Source organism: Coregonus clupeaformis, chromosome 16 (assembly GCF_020615455.1).
Source record: "Coregonus clupeaformis isolate EN_2021a chromosome 16, ASM2061545v1, whole genome shotgun sequence".
In the NCBI taxonomy this organism is placed as follows: Eukaryota; Metazoa; Chordata; class Actinopteri; order Salmoniformes; family Salmonidae; genus Coregonus; species Coregonus clupeaformis.
Window position 1 is genome coordinate 46613544 of NC_059207.1, and position 17022 is coordinate 46630565.

General features: G+C 41.3%; 1 protein-coding gene across 2 annotated transcripts in view; it reads left to right on the top strand.

Moving 5' to 3' along the window:
- The first annotated feature begins 6939 nt into the window (after positions 1 to 6939).
- LOC121585013 (armadillo repeat protein deleted in velo-cardio-facial syndrome homolog) overlaps positions 6940 to 17022 on the top strand; it is a 279542-nt gene continuing 269459 nt past the window's right edge. Inside the window, exon 1 of one of the 2 annotated variants that reach the window (XM_041901324.2) lies at positions 6940 to 7558. The gene's annotated coding sequence lies outside the window, so the exon portion shown is untranslated. The remainder of the gene's footprint in view (positions 7559 to 17022) is intronic. The other variant, XM_041901322.2, reaches the window with a different exon arrangement.

The window sequence follows — 17022 nt, forward strand, 5'->3', positions numbered from 1 at the left end:
CTGCATCCACTTTGATGGCGACAATCTAGCAACACACACTGTGATTCGCCGATACTAATGCCACGTTCATGTCATGTCAGGAACTTGTAAATATTACGGGAAAAACGTGTCAATACGATAGGAAAAATGCACGTGAACGCCCCTCCAACTAGTAATTGATAGTACCGTATGAAGACAGGCAGAAACAACTTTTCCAATAGAAGTCCCTGATCACACTTGTAGGCGATATCATGGTTACGTTAGCTCGCTAATGCCGCGTTCAAAACAACTGGGAACTCGGAAATCTCCGGCTCCGACTTCAGTGCGTTCAAGACAACTGGGAACTCCGAAACAACGAGCTCCGACTGGGAAAATCGTTTTGAACAGGTCATCCAACTCGTAATTCCAACTCGGAAACACGGGCCTCTTTCTAGAGCCCCGACTTTCCGACCCGAAGATCACTGACGTCATGATTTGACCTCGTATTTTTCCAAGTTCCCAGTTGTTTTGAACACACTGGAGTCGGAAGTCTGAGATTTCCGAGTTTGGAGCACCCAGTTGTTTTGAACTTGGCATCTAGGATCCCGATCTTTCCCACATGTTGAACTCTGAAGTCACACACCACTGAAAATGGCAACAAACAAGCCGCGGTTTCGGCTGTCAATTCATATTACAGTCATTGGTTAATGGTGAATGGTTTTTGCGTTCCTTCCGAGCATTTGAAGTCGTTCCTCCGATCACTCCGACAAGATGTGAATGTAGCCAAGAGGTTGTGGAGATTTTCCTGATCTCCCGTGTCATTATTTGACAAGTTTGACAGCTAGTGTAAATTGTATCATTTAAATTAGTTGATAAACCATTTCAATTAGTTGATAGAAGTATTTTTTGGCAATGCAAGTGTGACTGGGTAGGAACCAGTTCGTTTTGGTCAGTGTTTCCTGTGGGGCCACAATTAGTTGGAAACGTGTAAACGGTATAAACAAAAATAGTGGATAAATGAAGAGTTCACTCAGTCCTCAGTTTCTGTCTACTTAAAGGAAAACATCACCCAAAAACGATATTTTGGTATTTGTTTCTTTAATCCATTGCTGACATAGTCCCAAAATCTTTTGAATGTCAGCACTCAAGTTTTTAAGATATGTAACTTTCAAAATACAGAAATCAGCCCCATATTTTGCATCATATGATGCTGTATTTCGAAAGTTACATATCTTCAAAACATGAGTGGATAGTCAGATTAATATAACAGTTAATTTAAAACGTTTACATGCTTTGCAAGAATATCGATTTCCCTAATAATCCTGTTTACATGGACACATCTGAAATCAGGCTACCTGATGGGACTTAATAAATACATAAAATCACCAGAAAAAATAAACGTTCTACAACTTTATTTTTGCTAAGCCTATTTGAGTATGGACATATAAAGTTTGGATGTGAAAACTCTTTCTAAGATGCATACTTAAAGTTTTTCCAAACTCACTTCACTCTTGCATAGGAGGGAGGCTTGTGCTACCGGTGCTGGCACATGTGCAGATCAAATACACCACTGGAATGTAGATTAAGCTGTTTCTGTTCAAAAAATTGCCCAGAAAGCCAGGTGTTTTAATCTGCATATACTTACTTCGATGTTGACCTTACGCCAATTAAGATGAGCAGAATAAAGTGTTTACATGACTATTTCAATACTCAGCTACTGCCATAATCAGTTCATTGGCGGCTGGTGGGAGGAGCTATAGGAGGACGGGCTCATTGTAATGGCTGGAATGGAATTAATGGAATGGAATCAAACGTGTGGTTTCTATATGTTTGATGTGTTTGACGCTGTTCCATCAATTCCATTCCAGCCATTACAATGAGCCTATCCTCCTATAGCTCCTCCCACCAGCCTCCTCTGATGTAAACATACTCATTGACTTCCAATGAAACAGAAAAAATGAGGGAGTGGGATGTCTCGCTTCCTCTTCGTCTCTGGTATAAAAGCACACCTGTGGTGATACTGATGGTTTCCCAGGAACTGATGGATTCTACAGTTGTGGCTAGATGGGGTACAGCTCCATCTAGTTGTCGCGTCGTGGACCTTTTCCTAACCTTAACCTAATTCTCCTAACCTGCTGTGTTAGTTCTCCTAACCTGCTATGTAAAGTCACTTCTGTCCGTAGCTGTACTCCATCTAGCCACAACCGTAGAAGCCATTGGAAGCTCGGAAATCTCTGACTTCCATCTTCAGTGCGTTCAAAACAACTGGGAACTCAGAAAAAAACTAGCTCCGACTCGGTCATCCAACTCAGAACTCCAACTCGGGAACTCAGGCCTCTTTCTAGAGCTCAGACTTTCTGACCTGAAGATCACTGACGTCTTGATTTTACCTCGTATCTTTCCAAGTTCCCAGTTGTTTTGAACACGGCATAAGAAACCATCTGTGTCACCGCAAACCTAAGCCCTGTCCGCAGATGAGAGCTTTGTACACAAGACAAAGGTCCGTAGCTGCTGTGTCGGGAACCATGCAGTCTGTTTGAGAAAAAATGTTTGGTGCATGGTTGATTGATTGTAGGCTACTGAAAAGGTTCTGTGTGTTTGGAGAGGCTTTGGGGGTCCAAGCAGTTAATTGAAATCACCCACCATTAAAAGTATTGTCACTATTTTTGTCATAGTTTTGTGAACTCGATCAGCAAAATAGTTTTTCTTGAAAAACTGTAGGATGTGACAGAGCCATCTACTGAGTAGGACTGAAATCAATTTTTTTTACATTTACATTTTAGTCATTTAGCAGACGCTCTTATCCAGAGCGACTTACAGTTAGTGAATACATATATTTTTATACTGGCCCCCCGTGGGAAACAAACCCACAACCCTGGCGTTGCAAACGCCATGCTCTATCAACTGAGCTACATCCCTGCCGGCCATTCCCTCCCCTACCCTGGACGACACTGGGCCAATTGTGCGCCGCCCATGAGTCTCCTGGTCGCGGCCGGCTGCAACAGAGCCTGGATCAAATCAAATGTTATTGGTCACATGCGCCTAATACAACAGGTGTAGGCTTTACAGTGAAATGCTTACTTACGAGCCCAACAGTGCAGAGTTAAAAAGTAAGACAAATATTTACAAAAAAAAGGAAGTACTACAAATAAAACAAATAACGAGGCTATAGACAAGGAGTACCAGTACCGAGTCAATGTGCAGTGGTACAACGTAGTTGAGGCAATAACGTATGTACATGTGGGTAGGGGTAAAAAGTGAAAATGTTTAGGGCCTTCCTCTGACACCGCCTGGTATAGAGGTCCTGGATGGCAGGGAGCTCGGCCCCAGTAATGTACTGGGCCGTACGCACTACCCTCTGTAGCGCCTTGCGGTCGGATGCCGAGCAGTTGCCATACCAAGCGGTGATGCAGCCAGTCAAGATGCTCTCAATGGTGCAGCTGTAGAACTTCTTGAGGATCTGAGGGCCATTGCCAAAATCTTTTCAGCCTGCTGAGGGGGAAGAGGCGTTGTCATGCTCTCTTCATGACTGTGTTGGTGTGTTTGGACCATGATAGGACCTTAGTGATGTGGACACCGAGGAACTTGAAGCTCTCGACCCACTCTAATATAGCCCTGTCTATGTGAATTGGGGTGTGCTTGGCCCTCAGTTTCCTGTTGTCCACGATATCTCCTTTTTCTTGCTGACGTTCAGGGAGAGGTTGTTGTCCTGGCACCACACCGCCAGGTCTCTAACCTCTTCCCTATAGGCTGTCTCATCGTCGTTGGTGATCAGGCCTACCACCGTCGTGTTATCAGTAAACTTAATGATGGTGTTGGAGTCATGGTTGAACAGGGAGTACAGGAGGGCACTGAGCATGCACCCCTGAGGGTCACTTGTGTTGAGGGTCATCATGGCGGATGTGTTGTTGCCTATCCTCACCATCTGGGGGCGGCCCGACAGGAAGTCCAGGATCCAGTTGCAGAGGGAGGTGTTCAGTCCCAGGGTCCTTAGCTTAGTGATGAGCTTGGAGGGCACTATGGTGTTGAACGCTGAGCTGTAGTCAATGAACAGCATTCTCATGTAGGTGTTCCTTTTGTCCAGGTGGGAAAGGGCCGTGTGGAGTGCAATAGAGATGATGTAATCTGAGGATCTGATGGAGCGGTATGCGAATTGGAGAGGGTCCAAGGTTTCTGAGATGATGGTGTTGATGTGAGCCATGACCAGCCTTTCAACGCATTTCATGGCTACAGATGTGAGTGCTACGGGGCGGTAGTCATTTAGACAGGTTACCTTGGCGTTCTTAGGCACAGGGACTATGGTGGTTTGCTTGAAACATGTAAGTACACTACCAGTCAAAAGGTTGGACCCACATACTCATTCAAGGGTTTTTCTTTATTTTTGCTATTTTTTACATTGTAGAATAATAGTGAAGACATCAAAACTATGAAATAACACATATGGAATCATGTAGTAACCAAAAAAGTGTTAAACAAATCTAAATATATTTTATATTTGAGATTCTTCAAATAGCCACCCTTTGCCTTGATGACAGCTTTGCACACTCTTGGCATTCTCTCAACCAGCTTCATGAGGTAGTCACCTGGAATGCATTTAAATTAACAGGTGTGCCTTCTTAAAAGTTAATTTGCGTTTTGCTTCTTAATGCGTTTGAGCCAATCAGTTGTGTTGTGACAAGGTAGGGGGGTATTCAGAAGATAGCCATATTTGGTAAAATACCAAGTCCGTATTATGGCAAGAACAGCTCAAATAAGCAAAGAGAAATTACATTCCATCATTACTTTAAGACATGAAGGTCAGTCAATACGGACAATTTCAAGAACTTTGAAAGTTTCTTCAAGTGCAGTCGCAAAAACAATCAAGTGCTATGATGAAACTGGCTCTCGTGAGGACCGCCACAGGAATGGAAGTCCAAGAGTTACCTCTGCTGCAGAGGATAAGTTCATTAGAGTTACCAACTTCAGAAATTGCAGCCCAAACAAATGCTTCACAGAGTTCAAGTCACAGACACATCTCAACATCAACTGTTCAGAGGGGACTGTGTGAATCATGCCTTCATGGTCAAATTGCTGCAAAGAAACCACTAATAAAGGACACCAATAAGAAGAAGACACCTGCTTGAACCAAGAAACACGAGCAATGGACAATAGACTGGTGGAAATTTGTCCTTTGGTCTGGAGTCCAAATTGGAGATTTTTGGTTCCAACCGCCGTGTCTTTGTGAGACGCTGGGTGAACGGATGTTCTCCGCATGTATAGTTCCCACCGTAAAGCATGGAGGAGGAGGTGTTATGGTGTGGGGGTGCTTTGCTGGTGACACTGTCTGTGATTTATTTAGAATTCAAGGCACACTTAACAAGCATGGCTACCACAGCATTCTGCAGCGATACGCCATCCCATCTGGTTTGGGCTTAGTGGGACTATCATTTGTTTTTCAACAGGACAATGACCCAACACACCTCCAGGCTGTGTAAGGGCTATTTTACCAAGAAGGAGAGTGATGGAGTGCTGCATCAGATGACCTGGCCTCCACAATCCCCCGACCTCAACCCAATTGAGATGGTTTGGGATGAGTCGGATGGCAGAGTGAAGGAAAAGCAGCCAACAAGTGCTCAGCATATGTGGGAACACCTTCAAGACTGTTGGAAAAGCATTCCAGGTGAAGCTCGTTGAGAGAATGCCAAGAGTGTGCAAAGCTGTCATCAAGGCAAAGGGTGGCTATTTGAAGAATCTCAAATATAAAATATGTTCTGAATAAAATAAAAATAAAATTGGTTACTACATGATTCCATATGTGTTATTTCATAGTTTTGATGTCTTCACTATTATTCTACAGTGTAGAAAATAGTAAAAATAAAGAAAAACCCTTGAATGAGTAGGTGTGTCCAAACTTTTGACTGGTACTGTATTTCAGGCTGGGTCAGAGAGAGGTTGAAAATGTCAGTGAAGACACTTGCCATCTGGTCAGCGCATGCTCTGAGTTCGTGTCCTGGTAATCCGTCTGGCCCTGCGGCCTTGTGAATGTTAACCTGTTTAATGGTTTTACTCACATCGGCTACAGAGAGCATGATCATACAGTCATCCGGAACAGCTGGTGCTCTCACGCATGGTTCAGTGTTGCTTGCCTCAAAGTGAGCATAGAAGGCATTTAACTTGTCTGGTAGGCTTGCGTCACAGTTCAGCTCTTGGCTGGGTTTCCCTTTGTAATCCGTGATAGTTTACAAGCCCTGCCACATACGACGAGCGTCAGAGCCGGTGTAGTAAGATTTAATCTTAGTCCAGTATTGACACTTTGCCTGTTTGATGGTTCGTCGGAGGGTGTCCGAATTAGTGTCCTGCTCCTTGAAAGCGGCCGCTCTAGCCTATAGCTCAGTGCGGATGTTGCCTGTAATCCATGGCTTCTGGTTGGGATATGTACGTATGGTCACTGTGGGGACAACGTCATCAATGCACTTATTAATGAAGCCGGTGACTGATATGGTAAATTCCTCAATGCCATCTGATGAATTCCGGAACATATTCCACATCTAAGAAGCCATTTGTGTAAGGCCTTTACTTGTGTCTGTCTGTGTTTTAGCCTACTGTAAACCTGTTCAAACAAACAATTAAAACATGTTTTTTTGTCTCTGACTGATTCCCTGTAAATTGGCCTAGAACCTGCAGTTTGATATAGGCCTAGACGTTGACTACAGGTCACCCAACCACCATAACACTTGAATTTCCTACCTACATACAAATTATGAATCTGATCATGTTCAGGTGAGTTCATTTGTGTCAAAGTTGCAAGCTCAGTCGTCGCAAACTCAGTATAAATGGCCGCAGAACGCATTCGAATCTACCGCTGAATTTATGCAAAGATTGACGGGTTTTAAACCAATCACGTTAGAGATACTATGTTCGTTCACCCAATCAAAATAAATAGTTCCTCGAAGGTCCCGCGTTAGGGGCGGGATTCAGTTGATGTTTGCTCTGACAGTTTTGTTGCACTGACGCTGTTTGTTATTTGATAAAAGAGGAGTTTGGGCCATGCAATTATCACAACAATTTTCTCTTGAAGTAGGTATACTATTTGCTGTCAAAAATCATTTTTTACGCTAGGACTATTGAAAAGTTTGCGACTTTTCACATTGCTTTTTGTTTTGGGCTTTAAATGGAAAGGGGGACAGGCAATTTACAAATATACTAACTTGCCTTAATTACTATTAAATTAATGATGACCATATTTTTTTTAAAGGAAGGAAACATTTCAACACCGGTTAATGTTGATTTGTCCTCTCTTACCCTCCAGATATTGAGCAAATAAAACATTGGCTAAGCAGATCACGGACTACACACTATTATTCTCGGGCACCGTACGAGAATAACTGTAGCTCTGTCATTTGCTACAAATAATATTGAAAAGAGAATAAATCATTATTCGGATTGGTCATAAATGTATCTTAAGTGTTGTCGACGTTATTTGAGGTGCAATTCAAAGACTAAGAAGAATAGAAGTGTGAGGTGATTTAATCAGCGCGAGGAACCATCTGGTAATTGCATCGCCAAGTTTACACTGCTCTTGCGTGCTATCCCGAACTCCAGTGGAAGGGAGGAAGAGAAGGTAAGAACCGTTATAATTTAAGGTTTCAATGTGCTATAATGTTTTTCGTTATATAGAAAACGTCAATTTGATACGAGTATTGTTTTCATTTTAGCAGCCGAACAAACAACAATATTATTCCTACGTAGTCATAGGCTACACGCTACGCAAAAGCTTTGCGATGGTCATGGAAGGATTTGTGTGCCAGTGTGGTGGGGATTTTATGGAGTTGGTGTTATTTGATGGCACTCAATTGTAGACTAGTAAAATGTATTTTAACGAAACAAATGCATTCGATGAACAAATTATTCGAGTAGCCTATTTGTAGGTAGCTTATCTCATGCCATATACTTAACGGCAAATATAGATCGCAATAGAGTAGCCACATAATTCTGTCCCCTTGAATGACTGTTCTTTTTCATAAAGATGCAAACCCATGTCGTGTGTTTACTGAATATAGCCTACAAAAAAGGATATGTAGTTCTGCAGAAATAAGGGCACACAAGTCATCTATTGTGGCAAAGTTAAGTGCCTCTGTCTGCCCGTGGCACCTACAATAGGCTACCTACAGGTAACTGCCGACATAGTGTCTTAATAGGGCGTTGGGCCACCACGAGTCGCCAGAACAGCTTCAATGCGCCTTGGCATAGATTCTACAAGTGTTTGGAACTGGCGCGATGCGACAACATTCTACCACGAGAAATTCCATAATTTGGTGTTTTGTTGATGGTGGTGGAAACCGCAGTCTCAGGCGCTGCTCCAGAATCTCCCATGTGTTCAATTGGGTTGATCTGGTGACTGAGTTGCACAACCTTTAAATCCCCAATGTTCCTTTGGCTGCGTTTACACGGGCAGCCCAATTCGGATCTTTTTCCACTAATTGGTCTTTTGACTAATCACCTCAGATATTTTTCAGAGCTGATCAGATTGGACAAAAGACCAATTAGTGAAAAAATATCACTGAGATCTCTTCAGCCATGGTTGCCAAAATAATGGGCAACAGGGCATTTTTATACATGACCCTAAGCATGGGATGTTAATTGGTTAATTAACTCAGGAATCACACCTGTGTGGAAGCACCTGCTTTCAATATACTTTGTATCCCTCATTTACTAATGTTTCCTTTATTTTGGCAGTTACCTACAGCATCTTTGCAATAATTCTAAATAATAATGATGTTTTCATGCGAACCTTAGGCAATGCAAAATACAACGAAGTTACTTTATTTATAGTAACACATGTGGTGAACAACTTTGAATATTTATTAGACAGTTAATAATGCAAAGTTGAAAGGCATGATCAATCATCTTATTTAATGATAACATAATATTTTATGGCATGATGATGGTATTGACTTTATGAAAGATAAGCAGCATAATATGTCATATTAGCCACACAGGACACCTGCTATGGTATTTGTGAGATGCCTTAGGACCTCAGTTTTTCCTAGATAAAACACAATGTGAAGATTTTTTGTTGTTGCTGTGGCTTGAACTGTCAATAATTTCCCTCTCCCTTTGTTTTTACTGATTGCTGAGTGAGTGAGTGGGTATCCATGGAGTCTTTAATTTATTATCTTGTAATTACCCAGTATGGAAAAGGGGGCACTTGCAGTTGCTGCTGTAATTATTTGTGATGGGGTTGATTCCCTCTTATGTGGCTCTCCTCTTGAGGCCTGAACACCCTTTATGAACACACTCTTATAGGCCTAATATAATGAAATGCATGTGTATCGCCATAGCCATGTGTTAAATTCAGTTGATGTGACGGCTGTATGAGAAAATAGATTCAGTTGGATGGAATAGACATTCATAGGCCATCATGCAGTGTTGTATGAATGAATATAAATAGCTGTTGTAGTCAGTCACAAGGTCACGCTCTGGAGAGTGTATGCTCTCCAGTGGCAGTTTTTATTCTGTATTCAAATTTAGGAAATCCTCATAGATTCATATACAGTGGAGTCTGAAATGATTGACACCCTTGATAAAGATGAGCAATAATGACGGTATAAAATAAATAAAATATTGAGCTATATTGTATGCTAAAACAAATGAGGACATTCTTTTATACGAATACAATTGCGCAGAGAAATAGGTTTTGTTTAACAAGAAAGAAAATTATAATCTGAAAGGTAGGGTTCAAAATGATTGATACCCCATAATATTTTTATAAAGCAGTTGAAAGTTTAGGATTTTGTCCCATATCCCTAGCACACAATAACTACATCAAGCTTGTGACTCTACAAAGTTGTTGGATGCATTTGCAGTTTGCTTTGGTGGTTTCCGATTTTGTGCCAAATAGAAATGAATGTTAAATAATGTTGCCAGTTGACTTTTATTGTAAATAAGAATAGAATGTTAATAAACACTTCTATATTCATGTGGATGCTACCATGATTACAGATAATTCTGAATGATTCTTGAATAAAGATCAGTGAGAAAGAGGGCCAAAGATCATACGCCCAAGCAGTGCTTAACATATCATCACATTTGCTAGTGGCATAGAGCTGTAGAGTAGAGGCACTTACAGAAGTTGCACACATGGAGAACATTTTCTTGTAGCCGAGGGACCGGGAAAAATTTGGCCTTTTTATAAATGCATTTCATGCAATTCTACTTCATTTTACATGACTGGAGACTTTGGTAAATCTTTTTTAATACTGCACAAATGATCGAAATGGCAGGCTACTTTGACACTGACAAACTGAAAATCGTAGATAAATAAAAACGACATAGGCTATAGATGGATTCAAGACTATGTGTGTGGAGACATGAGGAAATTATAGTCCTAAAAATGCTTTTCTGTTTCACTGACTCACCCAATGATGCACAGCTCACTTGCTGGTGATGGCCTCTCTCTCTCTTTTGTAAAACAATATTTAGAAGTTGATCAAATATTTTGGTAGCCTACAGTATAATCTTCTCTTTTCAGCAGGAGCCACTTGCTTTACAACCTGTGTTTTCCCTCGATTGTATTTGAAATATTGCAAAAGGCCTGTTTTGTTGGCGTGCTGTTTTTTTCCCTGACAGATTTGCTGCGCGTTCCCGACTGTAGGCTATTCCTTGTTATTGGGCTACAATCCACAGCTAGGCTATTTGATAAAAATAAGGTATTAATCCTTTGTGGCTAAATTATAGGCCTTCTCATGGTGTAGTAGGCTATTCTGAATGACCATTTTATTTCTGAACAGACAGCAGTAATTCTATAACTTTGGCAAATGTACAGTGCATTTGGAAAGTATTCAGACCCCTTCCTTTTTTTGTTATGTTACATCCTTATTCTAAAATTGATTAAAAATAATAATAATCCTCATCAATCTACGCACAATACCCCATTAAAAGCAGGTTTTTAGAAATTTTAGCAAATGTATTTAAAATAAATAACCATATACCCTATTTACATAAGTATTCAGACCCTTTGCTATGAGACTCAAAATTGAGCTCAGGTCCATCCTGTTTCCATTAATCATCCTTGAGATCAACTTGAATGGAGTCCACCTGTGGTAAATTCAATTGATTGGACATGATTTAGAAAGGCACACACACGTCTATATATGGTCCCACAGTCGACAGTGCATGTCAGACCAAAAACCAAGCCATGAGGTCAAAATAATTGTCCGTAGAGCTCCGAGACAGGATAGTGTCGAGGCACAGATCTGGGGAAGGGTACCAGAAAATGTCTGCAGCATTGAAGGTCCCTAAGAACACAGTGGCCTCCATCATTCTTAAATGGAAGAAGTTTGGAACCAGCAAGACTCATCCTAGAGCTGGCCGCCGGCCAAACGGAGCAATCAGGGGAGAAGGGCCTTGGTCAGGGAGGTGACCAAGGACCCGATGTTAACTCTGACAGAGCTCCAGAGTTCTTCTGTGGTGATGGGAGAACCTTCCAGAAGGACAACCATCTCTGCAGCACTCCACCAATCAGGCCTTTATGGTAGAGTGGCCATATGGAAGCCACTCCTCACTAAAAGGCACATGACAGCCCGCTTGGAGTTTGCTAAAAGACACCTAAAGGACTCTCGGACCATGAGAAACAAGATTCTCTGGTCTGATGAAACCAAGATTGAACTCTTTGGCCTGAATCCCAAGTGTCATGTCTGGAGGAAATCTGGCACCATCCCTAAGGTGAAGCATGGTGGTGGCAGCAGCATGCTGTGGGGATGTTTTTCAGCGGCAGGGATGGGGAGACTAGTCAGGATCGAGGGAAAGATGAATGGAGTGAAGTACAGAGAGATCCTTGATGAAAACCTGCTCAGGACCTCAGACTGGGGTGAAGGTTAACCTTCCAACAGGACAACGACCCTAAGCACACAGCCAAGACAACACAGGAGTGGCTTCCGTACAAGTCTCTGAATGTCCTTGAGTGGCCCAGCCAGAGCCTGAACTTGAACCCGATTGAACATCTCTGGAGAGACCTGAAAATAGCTGTGCAGCAACGCTCCCAATCCAACCTGACAGAGCTTGAGAGGATCTGCAGAGAAGAATGGGAGAAACTCCCCAAATACAGGTGTGCCAAGCTTGTAACGTCATACCCAAGAAGACTCGAGGCTGTAGTCGCTGCCAAAGGTGCTTTAACAAAGTACTAAGTAAAGGGATCCTGGATACTTATGTAAATGTGATATTTCAGGTTCTTATTTTTAAAACATTTGCAAAAATGTCTAAATCTGTTTTTGCTTTGTCATTATGGGGTATTGTGTGTAGATAAAAACAAAACAAAAAAACAATTTAATCCATTTAGAATAAGGCTGTAATGTAACAGTGGAAAAAGTCAAGGGGTCTGAATACTTTCCGAATGCACTGTTTCTTTTTTTTGTTGGTATTTACCCCTCTTTTTCTCCCCAATTTCGTGGTATCCAATTGGTAGTTACAGTCTCTGTCCCATCGCTGGGCCAATTGTGCGCCGCCCCATGGGTCTCCCGGTCACGGCCAGCAACGACAGAGTCTGGACCAGGATCTCTAATGGCACAGCTATCACTGCGATGCAGTGCCTTAGACCACTGCGCCACTCGGGAGGCTGAATGCACTATATTTCAATTTATCAGGTGAGCTGCAGTTCCTTCAGAACCCTTAGCGCGGCTATGATTCTATAAGTAAATAAATGATGATATTCAACGCTGGAGAGATGAGTTGCAGGCTCATGTCTATCAGAGCAGAGAAGGATCATAGAAAGTGAATCTCATTCTAGTTATGTGAGAGATACTGGCGCGCTTCTCACACGGCCACGCGTTGGTCTCAAACAGGTTACAATGTTGCGCAAACCATAAACCCGGGCCGGCCCAACCCAATAAACTCTTAGAATATTAGGCCCGGGCTGAAAATCAACTTTTCCACATTGTTTTTTTGTGTGGGCAGGAGAATTAACGAAGAGGCAAAATTAGCTTTGATCTATTCTGTGAAAATAGTTGTTCATGCCACGAGATGTACCCGATCCGGCCAAATATATTGTAACGACCCGGTATTGTGTTCTGTGTTCGTGGGTGTGTTATTGTTCTCATGGGTGCTAGCAGGGGTTAAATATGCCAGGACAGACGGAAATATTGGGGGTATGATGGGTAATCCCACTGGGTTTTGAAATGCATAAATAGGGGTTACTGTCTCATCTCTCTCTCTCTTCTGTTCGGGACCCTGATCTGCTCCTATGAGTCTGCCCTTAACTTGACATTGTATATTTGTGTACATTCGGAATTTAGTGGCGTGGGCTGTGGCCTTTAGGAATAAACCTGTGTTCTGCCCTGCATACCTGGTGTCCGTCTCTTTTTCCTTTATGACCCAGCTCGGGTCATTACAATATGTTCCGGAACAAAACAGTCAAACAGAGAGGTGCAGGATCCGGCTCAAATTAAGCACTGCCCCCAAGCCCTGCTAACCTCGCTCCATTACCAATAACAGGGGAGGTTAGCATGTCTTGGGGGAATGATCTTTGGCCCTCTAACATTCTCACTCATCATTATTCACAATTCGTTCAGAATGATCTGTAATCATGATAGCATGCACATTAATATAGAGGTGTTTAGAAACATTCTATTCTTATTTACAATAAAAGGGACTCCAAAATGACACTACGTTATTTATAATGTAATTTCTATTTGGAACAAATGAATCTGAAACTCAACAAAAACTAACTGCAAATGCATCCAACAAGTTTGTAGAGTCACACGCTTGATGTAGTCATTGCGTGCTAGGAATATGGGACCAAATACTGAACTTTTGACTACATAAACAAATCTTTAGGGGTGTCAATATTGACCCTTACCTTTTTGAGATTGTTTTATTTCTTGTTAAACAAAATCTTTCTCTGAGCAATTGTATTGTACAATATAATTTCCCCTTTTTTTAGCATACAATATAGCTCAGTATTTGAATTATTTATTTTATACAGTCATTATGGCTCATCTTTATCAAGGGTGTCAATAATTTTGGACCCCCACTGTATGTGCAATGTCACTACTCCGAATGCATGGAAATCATTTGTTTTTATGAGTCTGTCAAGTTCTACACATGGATTAGTGTACTCGTATGCAACCAACAATGGATGTTATTGATTAAACTCAAGTGCTTTCCTTTTCAAGTGTTGTCTATTTATTTAATAGATAAGCATGTGCTACACTAATAATTTATCCAAAAGCCCCCATCAGCAAATTGGTTGGATTGATTAATGTTTTTGTTTGTCACTCACTGCTACAAATATGGCAATCTCCTGGGGCCTTGGACTTGGCTACCATGGGTCCTGAGTCTACTAGATTTGACAACACAATGCCTAGCTCCTGTCAAGGCATCTGTCAGTATTCAGCTGAATAGAAAACACAGAGAACTGACACTACTGCCATTTTTGACCAAATGATTTCTCATCCCACATAGGCCTACTATGTTTCACTTTGACAAGTTGATTCTATTAATATTTACTCCATTGATGCAGCTGTCCATTGTAACATTGTAAATATTCTATTTACCTTGTTTTGATTTCTGTAGGCTATATGTAATTCAGTGGGAACATTATGACTGCATCTCACAGTATTCGGGTAATAATTAGACGACTTGATTCACATTAGAATGGACATTCAGCCTGGGCTGTGAGGAAGTGATAATTGAGATAGAAAAGAGAACCCCAATGCTCAGTGAGATCTCCCATGTGTGGCCTACTTGGCGACAGCTATGTTGAAGTACAGTGGATGTTGAATGGGGAAGGTGGCAGAGTTCTGAGCTCAGGTTTATGCATGTTAACCTAGATAATGCAGCAGACATAGCAGAGATGGTGGCCCACAACACACACATAATCCTTCATCAGTGATGTAGTTTCAATGGAACACGTCGAAATAGATCTAGGCTACTCACATCCAGTAGCTAGGAATGAACATATTAGCTTTTTCTCAACAACATGTTGCATATGCATTTCATTTGACACATTTTGAGGGGTTGGAAAGGCAGCTTTAGTTTTATATACTTGCATCAAGATTGATCAGTAAGTAACTTGTTGAGAAAAGTCACTAAAATGTCTTCCAATATGGTGTGAAATGAATCCAGAAACTTCTATGGCATCCACACTCTGGTGAACATGCAGTCAGTCCCTCTGGCCGTGTCCAAATACCCAGACCTGCGTCATAAATAGAAGGCCATTTGAGAATGCGAGAAAATAAAGTTTGATAGTATGCAACATTTCCAAAATGAAATATACTCTAAATGCCCGGATGTCATACTCATTTCAGCTTTGACAACAGCCGATCAATTTAGATATGGGAATGCTTTACCGAAATCAATAAATAGCGGGAAACAACGCAATGATGCATTCTCAGTATGCGAAAAAGAATGTTCAATAGTATGCAACATTTAGAAAATCAAATATGGTTTAAATGCCAGGATGTTATTTATACTCGTTTTGGCTCTTCATATAGTAGAATACGTTGCACACGTTTCCACAATGCATTGGGAGAGGGTGGGTTGCGAGTGATAGGCCCTAGTTCTCTTCAAGTAGCCAGCCAACTACTTAATTGAAGATGCCCAAACCTTCTGCGGTGGTGTTCAAATGTAAGCTGTCATTTTTGTTGTCCTTAAATGATCACAAGCATTGCATCGTAGGCTACATCTTTGAAAATGGAAGTGTACTATTTTTATTTTTATTTTACCCAAAGTGGATTTCAGTTTTCTCACAAGTGTTTATTGTTCTCTTTGCCTTCGTCTGATCTTTTAAACTAAATACTAAACCATCTTTTGATTTCTGAATGTTTTGGCGCTGGGGACTCTTTGGCTGCGTTATTGATGTCATGTTAATCAGGGCTTTTGTTTTGAAAAATTGATTGTCAAGGCTTGATCCACAAATTAAATAAAAACAATCATTCTGATCTCGTTTCCAGTGTTCAGTGCTTTAGTTTATTATGTTGCTGTCTAGCAGTTCTGAATTTGCGACGCACCCGACTGTCCATATTTTTCTGTGCAATAGCCTTTTGGTTTGAAAAGGTTTGGTGTGTGTGTGTGTGTGTGTGTACTAGGCTATTTGATTACATTTTATGTTACAGCACTTTGGTTTCACTAATAAATATGTTGAAATGGAACCAAATGATCAGTTTCTGTCTTCAGTCCTTTTAAAAAAAGGATAGATGGGCTACATGGTCTACTACAGTATAGGTGGAATGTGATAGTCTGCCTATAACCAGCGTGAGTAGGCCTTTAACTCCGTTCCTATTCTGTTTAGAGAAGTTAATCAAATTTGGAAATGACCTATTATCAGGCTGGGTAATGCGATGCATGTCTGTTGAATTGGAAAAAATCCACCAGCACTCGACCCCGCCCAACCTACTCAGCCAATCAGGAGCCGGTACTGCGTTGCGGCCATGGCATACTTTTTACCAAACTGTACCTGCTAAATAGTATGCAGTTTTAAGTATGTAGTATGTTAGTATGGGTATTCGGACACGGCCTCTGTCTTTGTCTGCCCTAGGAAGGTCTACAGACTTGGCCTTGACCATTCATCCTAGTTTATTTATTTCATCTTCTAGAACAATGAACTGTGGAATGTTAACCCTTCAGCTGCAACTGTCAGTGCACTAAGTATGTCAGGCTTTCGCTTTCCTTTTAATTGAGTTTCTTTTAGTCCACTATTCAATTCTACAGAGAACCTGGACCATAAGTGTCAACTCAAACCAGTAATGTATGTGCTCTTTGAAAAATAGGTTTGGCCTTCAAACTAGTGGATTATGTTTTGTTTTATGCTAGATTTGTGTTCGTTTTGTGTAGTCACTCCATTTATTTAGCCTATGTTCTTATATAGCGTTAAGTCTGTGGTGGATACTGTGCTGAATAGCCTATATGAATCCTACTCTAACGTGAATCTGTGTTCAGGTATCACAGCAAACGTCAGCTAGTCGCAGTAACTCTGCATAATTTTTTTGTATGCTTCTGTGGCTATTGCTTAATGGTAAGTCCAGTATTGTAATACATGTCATGCCTGGGAAAATGGTAGTGCAAAACAGATTTAGATTTAGATATTAGTCA